The 16,131-nt window shown below is 38.2% G+C and overlaps 1 protein-coding gene across 1 annotated transcript in view; it reads right to left on the reverse strand.

Moving 5' to 3' along the window:
* LOC144377770 (uncharacterized) overlaps positions 1-14,649 on the reverse strand; it is a 176,210-nt gene extending 161,561 nt beyond the window's left edge. The window contains exon 1 of the mRNA XM_078049854.1: positions 14,518-14,649. The gene's annotated coding sequence lies outside the window, so the exon portion shown is untranslated. The remainder of the gene's footprint in view (positions 1-14,517) is intronic.
* Positions 14,650-16,131: the final 1,482 nt, after the last annotated feature.

Here is a 16,131-nt window from a genome sequence, read left to right on the forward strand (position 1 = left end):
AAAAGGCCTTATCAGCCTGTTCCAGAAGATAGCTGTCATCAGGTCCAGAGTGTTCCTGGATCAGCACAACTGAAATAGGCATAGAGAGGATTGTGCCCAGGGCCATCCAGGGTGGGGACACCAAGGGGAGAGAGGATCGACCTGAGTTCACGTTGTTGCTGGTGGTGGCCCATAGCCAGCTGGAGAGAGGTCAGAAACTGGTTAGACAAGAAAATGTACCCTCCAGGTTTGATCCTCGGAAACCCATGTACAAGATGGTGGAATATGTGAGACCTGCAGAGAGTGAGATCCCCTCTCTAAAAGTGGAATTTGGGGAAGTCCCTAAGACCCTGACATCCAGAAAAAAAATCAGTATCTACCTAGCAACAGGGGGTATGGATCTAATCTCAAATGCCTCCCAACAAAGTTCCAAAGAAGAGTCAGAGCTAAACCCCAGCCACTGGAATTTCACATTTATAATTTTGCATCAGCCACATTCTGAGAGTATATCCACCAGGTCTGTCGAGTCAGAATTTCAATTGTATGTACTCCCCAGTCTGTCCTACCTTATACTGTGAAATGGGAAACAGACCCACTGCAACCAGCTTGGGTTCTAGGCCACAACAGCTGGCAGCATGGTAAGTAACAGAGGTCTCAGATTCAACAACCTTCCGCCCTTGATCCAAGGGGAACATATCCAAACCAAATGCAAAGAAGGGCACAACATCATAGGCAGTGAACATCCATCGTTGTCAACAGTTTGACCACCTCAGTGGCAGGCGGGGTGGAAAGAGAGAGAACCTTCATTTTTCATTAAGAAATTTTTCCTAATTTTTAAAAATTTTAATATTCTGTGTGTATATGTGTTTGTGTGTGTGTTCACATAATTTTTCTTTCATTATGATCATCTTTTTCCTCACCTGTTTGTTACTTAGCCTTGTTCTAATTTTGGAGAGGTAGGATTTTATGTGGGTTTGTTTTGGCTTAAATTTTTAATTTTTTGCTTATTTCTATCTTTGTTCCTATTACTCCTTCTTCACTTTATCCCCCCCTCTTACAGACAAATTATCTTCTTCCTTCTTGGTCTCCAGTTGTTTTCTTTACTTTTAGTTATTTATCACTCCCTTTCTTTATAGCCACCACCTTTATAGCCTCTCTCCTGTTTCCCCTCTGTTCACTTTTTAAATATTTCAAAACTGTCTCTTTCCTTCCTACCTCATTCAAGTTGTTGTGGTTATTAATACAGTGGATCACATTGTTGACACCTACTATTCAGAGCAAGATCTAGTTTAAGGCTGTTTATGCCGGAGCTGATATTAAATATTTACCCTGCTTTTTCTTTTTGTTTGTACATCAGTGTTATAGCTGTCATAGTAAGCACGAGATATTTCTTTTAAGGCTGTACATTGGTCACTATCTTATTGCTATTGTTCACTCTTCTTTTATCTAAGAGGAGCGCAGAAGTGATTGGGACCCTACAAGTTCACAGTATAGGGATCCTATTGTTGATCTACATTCTGTATTCACAATTTATCCAAGTGACAGCAAACCTTGTTCCATGACTCAACTAGCTCCATGGGAACTCTAATAGTACTTCAGCACATAGAATAAGGAAGACAAAAACCTTAACCCAATGATCAATCCCCAAGTAGAAACATCTACTCATACAAAAAAAAAAAAAACAGGGAGAAATTCCAATACAATATCTCAGAGGAATCCATAGTAAGGCAACAGCTCTCTAAGAGAGAATTAAATCACCAGTTCTATAGCAGCAAATGGAGTAGAATTGGAGGTTGAAATTAACACTTGGGTTATGCTGAGCCTACATGGTGAAGCTAAAAGATACCAACAACACAGGACTTACTTTTTTTAAAAAAAAAAGATAAATATACACTTAAAGACACATTCATAAAAGAGGAAGAAGAATCCATCTAAACTGAGATGCAAGTCCTCTCAAAAGATGTGAAAAAAGGCAAACAATCTCCCTCCAAAATTCACAGTCCCCCCAAAAAGTATCCCCCAGATATGAAAGTGAATGAAATTCCAGAGAAAGACTATGAAAAACTGATTATTAAAATGTTCAAAGAGCTAAAAGAAAATCTAAGGAATGAATCCAGAGAGCAAATATAGGAAGTGAAAGACCATTTTAAAGAAGTAGAGAAAAAAGAAAAGAAATAGAGATACTGAAAAGAAACAAATCAGAACTCCTGGAAGAAAGATACAATGATTAAAATTAAAAATTCACTTCCAAATATCAGTAATATATTAGATTATGTACAAAATAGAACCTTAGGCTTTGAAGACAGGGCATATGAACTGAATATTTAAAATGTAATAAAGCAGGGGAGACCATAATCAGAATACATAAGAATTCTGGAACATCAAGAGACCAAATTTCAGAATCACTGGGATAGATGAGAGCATGGAAATACAGGTTAGTGGCATTAAGAAACTTTTCAGTGAAGTAATAGAAACATTTTTTCCTAACTTTAGAAATCAGATGGACATCCAAATATAGAAGTCATGTAAAACCCCAAATGGACAATGTCAAAAAAGAACTTCTCCAAGACACATCATAATTAAAATGCCAAATGTGAAAGGTGAGGAAAAAATATTAACAGATGTGAAAGAAAAACAATATATCACATTTAGAAAGAGAATCAATAAGGCTCACTTCTGACTTTTCAACTTAAACCCTAAAATCAAGGAGGAATTGGAAGGAGATATTCCAAGCTCCTAAAGAAAACAAATGCTAGTCAATTCAATGAAGCTATCTTTCAGAATTGAAGATGAAATAAAATTTTTTCATGATAAGGATAAACCAAAAGAGTTTATAACAACTAAGCCAACACTACAAAAAAAAAAAAAAAACTCAAAAACAAAGCCCAAAGCTCCCAAATAGCTGAAGCTTTCTGGAAAAGCAAGTTAACTAAATAAAAATGGAATTAAGTATAACAAGCAAACCAAACTGGCAAGAAAAGCAAATATTCTTCCACTATAACACTAAATGTAAGTGGTCTCAACTTCCCAATTAAGAGACATGGGTTGGCAGAATAGATTTTAAAAAGAGATTCAACTATATGCTGTGCAAGAGACTCATCTCAGAAAAATACACCCATGGCCTGAAAGAAAAAGGATGGAAAAATTCATGGAATCTGAAAACAAAAGGGAGTAGCTATTTATATAACTGGCAAAGCAGGTTTTAAGCAAAAATTAATCAGAAGAGACAAAAAGGTCAGTACATACTGGCAAAGAGAACAATTCAACAAGAAGACAAAACTTTAGTAAATATTTATACCCCAAATGTCAGTGTATCAAATTACATAAAACAAAAACTTCTTGTTGTAAAAACCCAGAGAGATCTGAACACTGATTACAATACCATGAACAAGTGGGTTTCATCCCAGAAATTTAAAGTTGGTTCAACACATGTAAATTAATAAATGTAATCTACCACATAAATAGAATTAAATACAAAAATCACATTATCATTGCAATAGATGCAGAAAAGCCTTTGACAAAATGTAGCACCCATTCATGTTTAAAACACTGAAAATACTAAGGATTTACCCCAACATTATAATGGCTGTATATGACAAATCCAAAGACAACATCATGCTGAATGGAGAAAAACTGAAAGCATTTCCACTAAAATCAAGAACAAAACAAGGAGGTCCACCCACATCATTTGTGTTCAATACAGTTCTTGAAACACTAGCCAGAGCAATCATGACAAAGGAGGAAATTAATTTAGGAAGCCAATATATCTATGTTTGCTGATGACATGATTCTATATCTAAAAGACCCAAAAAACTCCACCAGAAGATTTCTAGAGCTGATAAACAAATTCTGCAAAGTAGTATGACATAAGACTATTCATAAACCAGTAGCTTTCCTATACCCCAATAATGAATCTGCTGAAAAAGAAATCAGGGAAAGTATTCCATTCACAATAACCTTAAAACAAAAAAGACTTGGCAATAAATCTAATCAAGAAGGTGAAAGAATTCTACAATGAAAATTATAGAACACTGAAGAAAGAAATTGAGGAAGACCTTAGAAGATGAAAAGAACTCTTTATGTTCTTGGATAGGCAGAATCAATATTATCAAAGTGGCCATATTTCCAAAAGCAATATACAGATTCAACACAATCCCTTTCAAAATACCAATGACATTCTTCACAGAAATAGAAAAAAAAGTCCTAAAATCATTGGAAACATAGGCATATCCTAGAATAGCCAAAGCAATACTGAGCAAGAGGAGCAATTCTGAAGGTATCACAATACCTGATCTCAAATTATTACAGAGCTATAGTAACAAAAACATTATGGTATTAATATTAAAAAAGAAATTAAGAAAAATGGAATAGAGTAGAAGCCACAGGGGGAAAAAACACATAGATACAGTAATTTGATATTCAACAAAAGGGTCAAAAACTTATATTGGAGAAAAGATAGACTTTTTAATAAGTGGTACCTGTCAACAGATGAAAGGATAGAGAAAATGTTGTATATATACACGATGGAGTTTTACCTAGTCTTAGAGAAGAGTGAAATTGTGGCATTTGCTAGTCAATAGATATAATTAGAGAACATCATGCTAAATGAAATTAGCCAGACTTAGAAAGCCAAAGATTAAATGTTTTCTCTTATATGCAGAAGATAGAGCAAAGTAAGGGGGGGGGAAATGAGATGGGGGACAGATCCCACAAAAATAGAGGGGAGATCAGTGGAGTAATGGGAGGGGATTGATGGAGAGAGTGGATGAATGGGAAAGGGAAGAACTGTGACATTAAACTGACTAAATTATGCTATGTATATGAATCATATGAATATGCCACTGTGAATTCCACCTTCATGTATATTCATGAAGTATCAAGTTATAAAACTAATAAATAAATAAATAAATAGAAGGAAGAAGAATGGAGCAGGGGAGCAGGAGGGGAGAGGAGGGGAGGGAAAGAGGATGTACTGGGACTGAAATGGAGCAAATTATATTTCATGCCCAAAATGAACCCCACTGTTACCTATAACTGTAATAAAAAAATATAGGTATCAGGCACTGTGCTATGCACAAATGACACAGTGAGGAAAATGCCACAATGCCTCTTCCATGGAGATGACACACCAGTGGAGGAAGAAACAAGTATGAATAAGATATCACTCAGGGTAGCCACAAGTGCTATGTGGAGAAGAAGACAAATGTGGCAGAAACTAGCAGCAATTACCTCTTTTCTAGAAGGAAAAAAAAATGCATGTGAATCAGCTGAGGGCCATAAATAGAGCTCTTGATCTTAGGAGAAGAAACACCTATGAAGTAAACCAACTAAGAAAATGCCGCAGTCCAGCTGCAGCAAAATAATTAGGGGGGGGGGGGACGAACAACTTGTGTACCTTGATACAGCAGGAGTGGGAGCCGTTTATTGTAGGACAGGAGGGGTATATATACATTCCACACAGCTTATCTTAATTAACATCAACTAGATACAGCAGTCAATAAGGAATCTCCACACTTAATGGCTCGCTGGTGTTACTTCACAAACCACTCCCTCTGGCAAAATGCCAGGCGCCATCTTGACTTGTTTACAGACTCTAACAGAAAAAAAAAAAAAATGGCAGCTGGAACAGCTAAATTCCATCAGTTCTTTTGTGCCCTTATGCCGCCCACGGTCCCAACTTCTACCTTCTTCTGACTGCTTCCACTCATTAAACATCTTGCTCCTGGTCACACTTCAGTCCACATGGCTGCCAGTCCCTGAGGTGAAGCCACTGATGCTTTGTTCTCACATGCTACGCATCCTGTCACCTATCTGGGAGCCCAGGTAGCTCAGTTCTGCTCAGGCTCGCTTGGACCAAGCCAGGTGTGTGGACTCTGGCTAACTTCATGGACACAGGGCTGAGCCTGCTGGACAGCTCACGTTTTTCCCCATGGTGGACTGGGGTGGTCCAAAGCATCCCATCAAGCAGGCCATACTTAGCAGGGCCTGCAGAAATAGAAAAGGTTTTCAGCCAAGAGAAGCAATCAGATAGGCTTGCCTTGAGCCAAGTCAAACAAGTTCATCCAAGTACCCCAGGATCAGAAAGAAGCACTAGCAAGAAAAAAACTGAGCATTAGGCTTTCTTTCATAATTCAGTGCAATTCTCTTTTCCTCTTTACTTCTACACATCACTACAGGATCTATCCTTATTCAGACCCTTTTATCCTTGCATCTTGTTTCTGCTCCCTTGAAATTGACAACAGATATTGATATCCTAGAGTTTTACCCTCACTCACTCTCCTCCTCCTCCTCCTCCTCTTCCTTCTCCAGACTCAGCCCAACACAGCTCCTGCCCTTAGATGTCAATCCTAACACTGTCCAGAAATGGGCTTTCCAGGGATATTACAGGGGAGTGAGATGGGAAGCAGAAAGCTGAGAAATGTCATTACAGGTGTCTTCCTTGACACCTGAACCAAGAACCAGGCTTATGTGGGTTGTGGCTTTAAAAAGTATGGGGGGATCAGATAGCTTTGGTAAGTTTCAAACTACAATGACAGTGCTGCCTCCCTCTTGCCTCTTCACCACAATGTTCCAGAGCACCCAAGCCCAACTCCATCTCCCAGAACCCATCCTGGGTGGGACTAAGCCCTGTGTATCAAAGAAGCACCTCATGTGATTCTGATCTGCAACCCTATTGGGAATTACTGTGATTAAAGGGAGATGGGAAGTGATCCAGGAATGAGAAAACAGAAGATCCTTATTAAACTTTTTCCTGTTGCTCCTTATTAAATAAGAAGCTTTTCTTCAATTATGCAGGCTTGGATATACCATTTTAGCTCATAATATGGAGCAATTCTTCTAAATAATCCACTTGTAGAATAAAAGAAGTTCCTAGGAATCCATACCAACATTCTCACACTTTCTCAAGTGGCTTCTGTCAGCTATTTATAAGACCTTCATTTCTGCCTGGCTTTTCAAACTGAAGAGCTGTTCAAAACAAGATGATGAGGGTTGGGGTGTAGTTCAGTGGCAGAACACTGCCCCAGCATGCACAAAGGTCATGGGTTTCATCTCTAGCACCAGAAAAAAAAAGAAGAAGAAGAAGAACTTTGAGAGAAACTAAGCTGGTGCCAGGAACCTCTGACCCCCAACAATAGGACAGGAGTGGAGGGCTCTGGATTTCTTCAGAATTGCTCAAACTGAAGGCCTCCTTCCTCTTACAGAGCTCGTCAGTCCTGCTCAGGCAGGACTTTCCAAAACAGAGCAATTTCCAGAATTATAAACATGTGGGCTGTTTTGGAAAATGTGAGAATCTCTGGTCATCATCAGTTTGTAATTGTTAAAGCTTTACAAGTGAAGTTAAAAGGAACGGTTTGGGTAACAAATTTCTCAAATCAAAACAACAAGGGCAAAATTATCCGAAATGTGTTATTTAACACAACCTAAACAGGACATATTCTTGGATAGAAATACTTTTTCACACTCTTTTTCTTTTCCTTCTAAAGAAGAGTCTGGCTGTTCTTTGAGAGATCAAACTCATTTTTAAAATAATAATAATAATAATTAATAATGCAGCCTGGAAGACTTTCCAAATCAGATGCCGGTGGTTAAAATGTTCCATTTGCCCCAGATAGGCCTTCACAGTACCACCAAGATGAGCCCCTCACCACAGCCAACCCTGAGGGGCATTGAAGGGGCCATGAAGCCTTAGATGGGCAAAAAGATGGAGCAGGACCAGTAATGAGGTCACTTCACACCTGAGTGAGCCTCCTATAAGGACTACTTATCTCCTACACCTATTACTTCCCTGTCCATCCACCTGGGTCCTTGCAATTGTCAGAATGCAGCCATTTTACAGCAGATTTTTCTATTCTTAATGCACTTCAAAATTTTCCTGCCCAACAAATATCTGGTTTGTGGATCATTGTGCCCCAGACATATCCATTTGCATTTTTCCATGATGATTCGAATTTTGTCCCTGCCTTTCCCATTTTCCTAATTCCTTTAGGTTGTTTCTTTGCTTTTGCTGGTGTTTGTCACATTTCTCCATTCAGAATCATCTGTGAATTTCATTTTCAAGCCCTTTCTTGCTCCCTGAGGCCATTAATAAAGACAAGTCTGAGTGAGAGGGGAGGAAAGGCCAGCTTCCCAGCACACCCAGGAGACCACCTCCAGAGCCAGCCCAGTGTCCTGAAGGCTGTTTACTTCCACCCAGAATATTTTTCCATTCACATGACAGAATGAGCCGCCAAGATGATCTGCCTTCATTTATGCCACATCTCAGGACCCTTTATTATAGGCCAAATTTCAAAATTCGTGTATGGAGTATCTGTTCCTGTCAGTTTTTATGCAAGGTGACAGACAAAAGAAAGGGATCTGCCTTTGCCTCAAGAGCCACATAGGACACGTCTTCAATTTAGTATGTACAATGTGGATACACGATCCTCCCTCTCCCTACCCTTTGGGCTATTACTTTCCATTCCACACCCCCAAATTAGTGAAAGGGTTCCCTTTTCCCTTCTGTTCATTGTGATACAGGACAATCAATCTTCCCTTCAAAACAGTCGTCAGGGATTCGAAGCCATTCGGTCCTTCCAAAATTGCCTGGAAATTGGTTTGCAATGTTATACCCTGTCACCGAGCCCCTAAACTCTCATTTGGTGCAGATTGGTTTCTGCTGATCAAGGTATAGCTTTGCCAACTGGCAAAGCCTAATTCCATGCAGGTCTTGGAAAGCAGGGAAGGGGTTGAAATCAGGGCACTCAAGAAATGCAAATTAGGTTTTAAATGATGTTTGAGGATGAAGAACCGTAAAGCTCTTCTTTATCTGAACCAGCTTCGGATACTAACTAGTCCTGTGGGCTTGGCCCATTGCTTAACCTGCCTCAGCCAGCTGCCTCAGTCTTAGCATGAGATTTGAACTAGACTGTATCTAAGGCCACTTTAAAGAACTACATAGAGAACAGAAATGCCTGTGTCCTACCCAACATGTGCTCACTGCAGAGGAATGAAGCAGAGCTACAGTCCTTAAGAATTGTGGAGCTCCCCTTTAAGATCTTAAAGGTCTGTTCAATTTGGTTTCCCTCTGGCTTTTTTAAAATTTTATTTTCATAGCAGCATAAAGATGGATTCAAAGTCAGCCCCAACCCAAACATACAGTTTGTCTTTGAGTTTTACACATCAGCTTTTTAAAAGACTTGCTCATGAAGCTCCAACACATTTCTTTGGGGTCTATTCCATGGCTCAATTCTAAGCACTTCATTCAGGTGCTCATAAGTGACACAAAATGTCACCTCTCAAAGAACCTTCATTAATTCAAAGAGAAAGAAGGACTTCTTTAGGATAGAATTTTATTCCCTTATTCTTGAATTATTGAGCACAACCAAGTGCACAGTTATCTACTTCACGTATTCAAAGTCGAGTACCTAGCCTCAAGGAGTTTATGACTTAACAGAAGAGTCAAATAATTGAACAGACAACCATTAACATAATTAAAAGTGTTGTTCCTGAGAGTTCAAGATGGGATGCCACATAATTTATTGCTACAAAACCGGACTTTTTTATTAAAGAGGTACAACATTCATTAATATGCCTGTCAAAATTCATAAACCAAGTCCACTTCATGCAAACTAGCATCTAAAGCCGTCCTAGATAAAGAGATAGTCTGGTTAATAAGTCCCTTTATATCACCATCGAGATTGGGCCACATATTATTCAGGCCCAAAGAATTAGGTGATACCTGACACAAGTCAGCAGCAGTTTGCATTCTTTTTTCAAATGATTGGTGATTTTTTTCAATAAACCCTGATATTCATCTCTGTTTTTATTTTTTTTTAATAAGTGACTCTCCAGTAGAAGTGGTTATTAACATTGATTATTAACAGTGATTAACAGTGATTATTAACATAATAATCACAGGTGTCTACTCTGAGAAAGTAAGCTCAGTCCCTTGGAGAATTCTACTTCTGAGAATCTATTGATCTCTCTTTTTGTATCTTCAGTGCACTTCACCGTAAAGTCCTTGAAATAGAGTCCATGGAGCTGATTCCAAAGTACTGGATTAGGGTGAGATTGTTTTGTAATAAACTTCTCCCTCTTCTACATCTTCCACTGTGGTTCCACATCATACTGAATTTAATTGGCCCTTCATGATGTTTATGAATTTCCAGTGCAGAAGTCTACTTTTCTGCACCATTAGCCCCAGTCCAAGTTGTTGTCTTTTTTTTTAACCAAGAAGATTAAGGATATTAAAAAAAAAACACAGTTTGCCCTACGTTCAGTTGTAATCAAGATACTTTCTTTTCCACATGCTGTTGCTAAAGATGTTCGATCTCTTCACTCTAACACTCCAGATATATTATAAAAATTCTAACACTCCCTGGAATTTTTTCTCCAAAATAACTCTAGACCTGAAAACCTGGGTGGGTTCAATAAGGTCAGCTAACCAAGCTAACATCTCCACATAAGAGTCACCTTCATCTTCTCTCCAGAGATATAACCAGACCTTCAGAGTATAACAGAGCTCTGTGGCCCATGACTTAGATTCTTCCACAGTTACATCATCCCCAACACATGTCCTCCATGTGGTAAGGAAATTCACAGCAGCAGTCTCATTCTGGTTCTCCATTTATTATTCTAAGTCACAAATTTAAGAACCAAATTGCCCTATTTCTTATTTGTCAAAACACACAACTAAAAGAATCATATATATACCTAATTAGAACGCATCTTCTGCCATGAATAACTGGTAAAAAAAAAAAGAATATTAAAATTCAGAAAATATTATTTTAAAATGGGCAAAGAATATGAACAGGAAAACTAAAAAGAAGAAACATAAATAGACAACAAATATAAGAAAATACCAAGAAAATATTATTTTAAACCCATCAGATTGGAAAAAAAAATTTTAAAGTCTTACAACACACATTCTGGCAAGGATGTGGGAAAACAAGATGTCATATAGTGCTAGTGAGAGTTTAAATATCTACACATAGTTTGAAGAGCAGTTTCATATTATCTGGAAAGTTGAACCACACATACCCTGCCACCAAGTCATGTTGCTTCCAGGTAACTACTCAGTCATTCTCACACATGTGCATAAGCAGAGTTCCACACAGTTGGTCATTGTGATGGTATTTATAATAGCAAGATGTTGAAAATTATCTCAATACCACTAATAGGAATAGATAAGCCATGATATATTCATACAATGGAATACTAAGCCACTATTAAAGTGAATTCATGAATAATTCCATATAGGTAGTAATGTGAATGAATCTGGGAATTTTAAAGTTGGATAATGAGGAAATTCCCAGTATTCTATTTATATACTTTTTAAAACTCGAAAAAGAAAAAACTACTACATAATGAGAATATATCTATATTTAAGTATAAAAATCCACATACAAAAAGAATAAATGCTAAATTTTAAATAGTAGTTATTGTGGGGAGGCTTGAAGTGAGACTTATTTTTATCTATAATGTTTTATTTCTTTTTAAAGAAATGATGTGGATCAAATAAAGTAAAATAATAATATCCTTAAATCTGGATGGTAGATACATGAATATAGGTGATCTTTTATTTCTGTGTGTAATTAATATTTTCCTAAATAACACAAAAGATACTAAAAAGAAAAGAAAACCTAGTAAGTTTTATGGAAGAAATCAACAGGTAATTAATGAACAGAAGAGCAGCGTAGACATTGGTGGTAAACTATTATAGCTGCAAGCATGTAAGCAGACATCTAATCTCACTCTGCATTTGACATATGTGAGAATCCAGACTTAGCAAAATTAAGTGACTGCATGCAAGTATCCAGAACAGGAGCCCAGGCCTCTTAATTGCAGTCCAGGACTTTTTCCCACCATGCCTCAAGTTCACATCATTACTGTCTTCATTAGAAAAAGATTCCAAAGAATTACCCACATCAAGTATAGCATGGAGAACTCAGTAATGGGACCATCCTTGACAATGCAGGATCCATTCCCAGAAGATCCTCTCAAGGCAAAAAAATAACATTTATAAACTCTGTGAAAACTATATAGCAGCTAATTTATGTCATGGCTTCCCTCTAACTCATAATAACTTCTGTCCATTAGGAGTAAACACCATGAAAGAAAAATATCCCAAGGAATAGTTGAATGGAGAGACAAGAACCCTGCTGATTACCTGGTTGGTAAAAGGCCTCCCACTAGTTTTTCTCAAGTCAAGGTGTCTTTACTATGTCAAAACAGCCAACACCTGTTTTGAAACTATCATACATACTGATCTCAGGAGTCACCAGCAGATGCCTGATGCAGACAATTCACTGGCAGAATCTGAAGAGAGTAAACTTCCCTGTTTATTCTTGTCATCTTCCCCCTATCCACCTTAACCATGGCTTCATTGATCCTCACAAAATCCTCTGGGGTAGATGATAAAATTATCATCATTTTAAAGAGAAGGAGTCATAAGCAGATTCCAGACTTAGGAACATTTTCCAAGGTCACACATTTAACAAAGTCATGGAAAAGAATCCAAACCCAGGCAATTTGGTTTCCAAGGCTGAACCATCATACAATATTCCAAATTCAAAAATGTATCCTTTGAGTGCTACTTGGCGTTAGAAAAGAATTTTTTTAAAATGGAGATAATAAGCCATTAGGCAATAACTTCTGATTCAACTACTATTTAATTTTAGTGTTTATTTTTGTGTGTGTGGATTTTTATACTTAAATATATATATTCTCATTATGTAGTAGTTTTTTTTCTTTTTGAGTTTTAAAAAGTATATAAAAGCAGTTGTAATAGCTAGGAGGAGAGATGGACAGGATTAGCAATGTTGTTTAAGTCCCAGAGTCTCTGCCCACAGGTATGGCATCAAAAGGACTCCCTGTCCTACTTTATGGTGATTTGATATTTGAGACAAGCGGCAGGGGGGAGATTATTTTTCTCACACATTTCCTCATTATTTAATAAAAGATAAGTCTCATTCTCAAACGTTTGTTAAGTGAAACAAAAATCAAAGGATGGTGTGATCTATGAACAAGGAACGTGCTGATCTTACTGAAAATTAAGGATGAAAGTGTGTGTTCAAACTGTAACAAAAAGAAGATCTTTCTGATCCAACCCAAAAGAGGAGCACAGGTACTCATATCTGAGATTTCCCATGATGGAATTTAAGCCTCACATCTGCTGGGAAAGTTCAATTAAGTTTCTATTCAGAAGATCAACTTTTCAACCATTGTTTTATATCATGAGACCTTAGGAAATCACATCCCATCTTTGCCTTTCAATCTCAAAGAGAACTAAGAAATGGGTAATGTATTTCAGAAGTCATGTGGGCCCATACCAATAAATATTAAAAGGCTGGTTTTCTGAGTGAATCAGAGACAAGTGATACATAGGCATATGTACTCCTGGCTTGTTTGAGATTTAAGCTTTCTCTGATGTACCCTAGAAATTTTACAGCTGGTATATTTGTACCCCATAGGGAATTTATGGCTTAAGAATTTCCAAAGGTTTCCCATGACCCATTTTTACACAAATGTCTTTGTCCTTCACGGAAGGCATGGATCCTTGAAGTTGGTCAGTGATCTCAGCAGCCAGGTCTCTAAGGAAATTCCAAGTTACCCACAAGCATTTCAAGAGTCCTGAAAATTCTCTAATGAACTAACCCAAACCCACAAGGGCACAGTTTTAACAGGGCCAGATTGGCCCACAAGGTGTGGAGGTATTTATTCCACTGGGCCCCTGTGTTTGCGGGGAACTTCATGGAGTTTGGGGATCTTTCTGTGGTGCTCAGTAGCTCTCTGAGGAAGAACTGGGTTTGTCTGATGCCTTCCCATCCTCTCAGGCACCCCTCCCTCTGCCCCCCAAAGTCTGTTTGATTGCTGTTTCAGAGCACACATTAGGCAGCAAAACCAACAAGAATCTCTCAGATCTTCTACCACAACTTCTGTCCTCCCTAGCCCCATCCTGAGTGCAGAACTTTGGAGGAGGGCACCCTTGGGGGAGGACAGAGAGGAACAAGCTGCCCTTGCTGTTGGCTTCACCTCTAACCACAAGAAAAATTTCCACTGATTCCATTATTTCTGGCAAGAAGCCACAACATAGGAAGACAGACTTTCTGTTGAGAGAAGAGAGATGGAGTGTGGTGAGAGAGCAAAAAAGGGAGAAAAGGAAAGGAGAGTGAGCCAGAAAGTTAAAAGAGAGAAACAAAGAGAAGCAGAGAGAGAAGGAATAGCAATGTTAATGGGCAATGTTCATAGCTATCTGTTAATGGGCAGGGCAAACCTGTCTGGACAGGTCTCTGAATAGTGAAGTACACATGGAGGTTTATTTGCAAATTTATAAATGAATCATGTTGGTCAATGTGTATGGACTTAACTACACTATGATAGAAATTTCCTTTTGAGTCTAATTAAAGTAACTTCAATATTCATGAGGGAGAAGGTTTGTAAGACCTCACAGTTGTTTGATTCATTATTAAATAAAATCTGAAGGGTTTTTTTTTTTCAAATAGCCCCATGATGCCATTCCCACCCTGAAAAATAATAAATCATCAGACATGTAAATACCTTATCTTGTGATGAACTGTGGGTTCTCTTCTCTTCTGATTAAATGATACAACTTCATGGCATTCTATTTTATTCCTAAAAATAATGGAGTGCCAAGGAGTCAGGATTATTCATAACAGGGGTAATTTGTAATCCCATATGACTCTATTTTTCAAAAGTCACCATTTGCACACTTTGCTACTTAGATAGTTAATTATTTCCAGTGCACCTCAGAAAAGATTGAAACTTTTATGCTGCTATGACCTAAGCCCAGAAGCAAACCAAGCAGACCCTCCCAGACGTTCCTAGCACAAATGTTACTGTTGTTTGGACATGGACATAGTGAGACACTTCCCTCATCCCAACATAACTAAAACACACAGGAAGTAATGCCATCCCGAGAGTTAAACTTTAAAATGCAAACATAATGGATCAGAACAGATATGAGTAATATTCTGAGACCCTTAAGAGATGGCATAGGGAAGAGGAGACACCAGTGGAGGAAGCATTTCCACAGACAAGAGAGGAAGACAGTGCATACAATGACATCAGAAAGAGAAGAATATGAAGTAGACAGAGCAGGTAAGGGTACAGGGAGTGGCTCCTTCCTGCCCTTAAAAAGTGAAAAATGTCTTCACGTCATGCATCATCACAGTCCTTCATAGGCTGAACATCTATGGATCTTCTCAATATGCATCCCATCCTGGTTGTGGACACTGCTGGAAGAACTTTGGTCAGTAAGACAAATTCATATTCTCTCTCTCTCTCTCTCTCTCTCTCTCTCTCTCTCTCTCTCTCTCCCCCCCCCCCAGGGATTGAACCCAGGAGTACTTAACAACTGAGTCGTATCTCCATCCCTTTTTAGTATTTTATTTAGAGACAGGGTCTCACTGAGTTGCTTAGGGCCCTGCTAAGTTGCTGAGGCTGGCTTTGAACTTGTGATCCTCCTGCCTCAGTCTCCCAAGTCACTGGGATTACAGGCACGTGACATCGCACCCAACTTCTCGTTCACTTTTAAAGATCCATTTTTAACAACTGATCCCTTACCTACCTGTAAGATCTCCATTGTGATTACTTCCCTGAGTTTTTTACAGATTTTAAATTTAACGAAAATAACCATGATAAAGTAGCAAATGAGGCTTTGAGAATGTGAATCAATGCCAATTTTAGAAATGTATAATTATTCCATAAGATTGTCACATAACATTTGACAAATTCTTTTGCTATTTAATCAGAGACTGTGTCATATGTCCTTTAGGAATCCCATTCATCAGTATTTCCTAATCTACTCATAGGCCAGACCAAGTTTGGGTTAAAAAAAAAAAAAAGGAAGGGGGTGGGGAAGAAAGAGTTTGGCACTTATTTCCACCTAGGGGAGCTAGGACCAAGCTTGAGGAATCCTGATAAATTAAATCAACAAGAGGTGCCAGTGCCAGTTCAGTGGGCCAGGGGAATTTTTTTAAATATAACTAGTGCCCATCACCTTTTATCTTGGGTCAGTAGACATGTTTGCCCCACTGACAGCTTGTTTAATCATTTACTCTGTTCACTGGAATGTCAGAGAATTCTCTGGGAGGATGAACTTAAAATTCGATTTAAATTAAAAAAAAAAAAAGAAATGAGAGGGAAGATATA

The sequence above is a fragment of the Ictidomys tridecemlineatus genome, chromosome 5 (assembly GCF_052094955.1).
Source record: "Ictidomys tridecemlineatus isolate mIctTri1 chromosome 5, mIctTri1.hap1, whole genome shotgun sequence".
NCBI classification, from domain to species: domain Eukaryota; kingdom Metazoa; phylum Chordata; class Mammalia; order Rodentia; family Sciuridae; genus Ictidomys; species Ictidomys tridecemlineatus.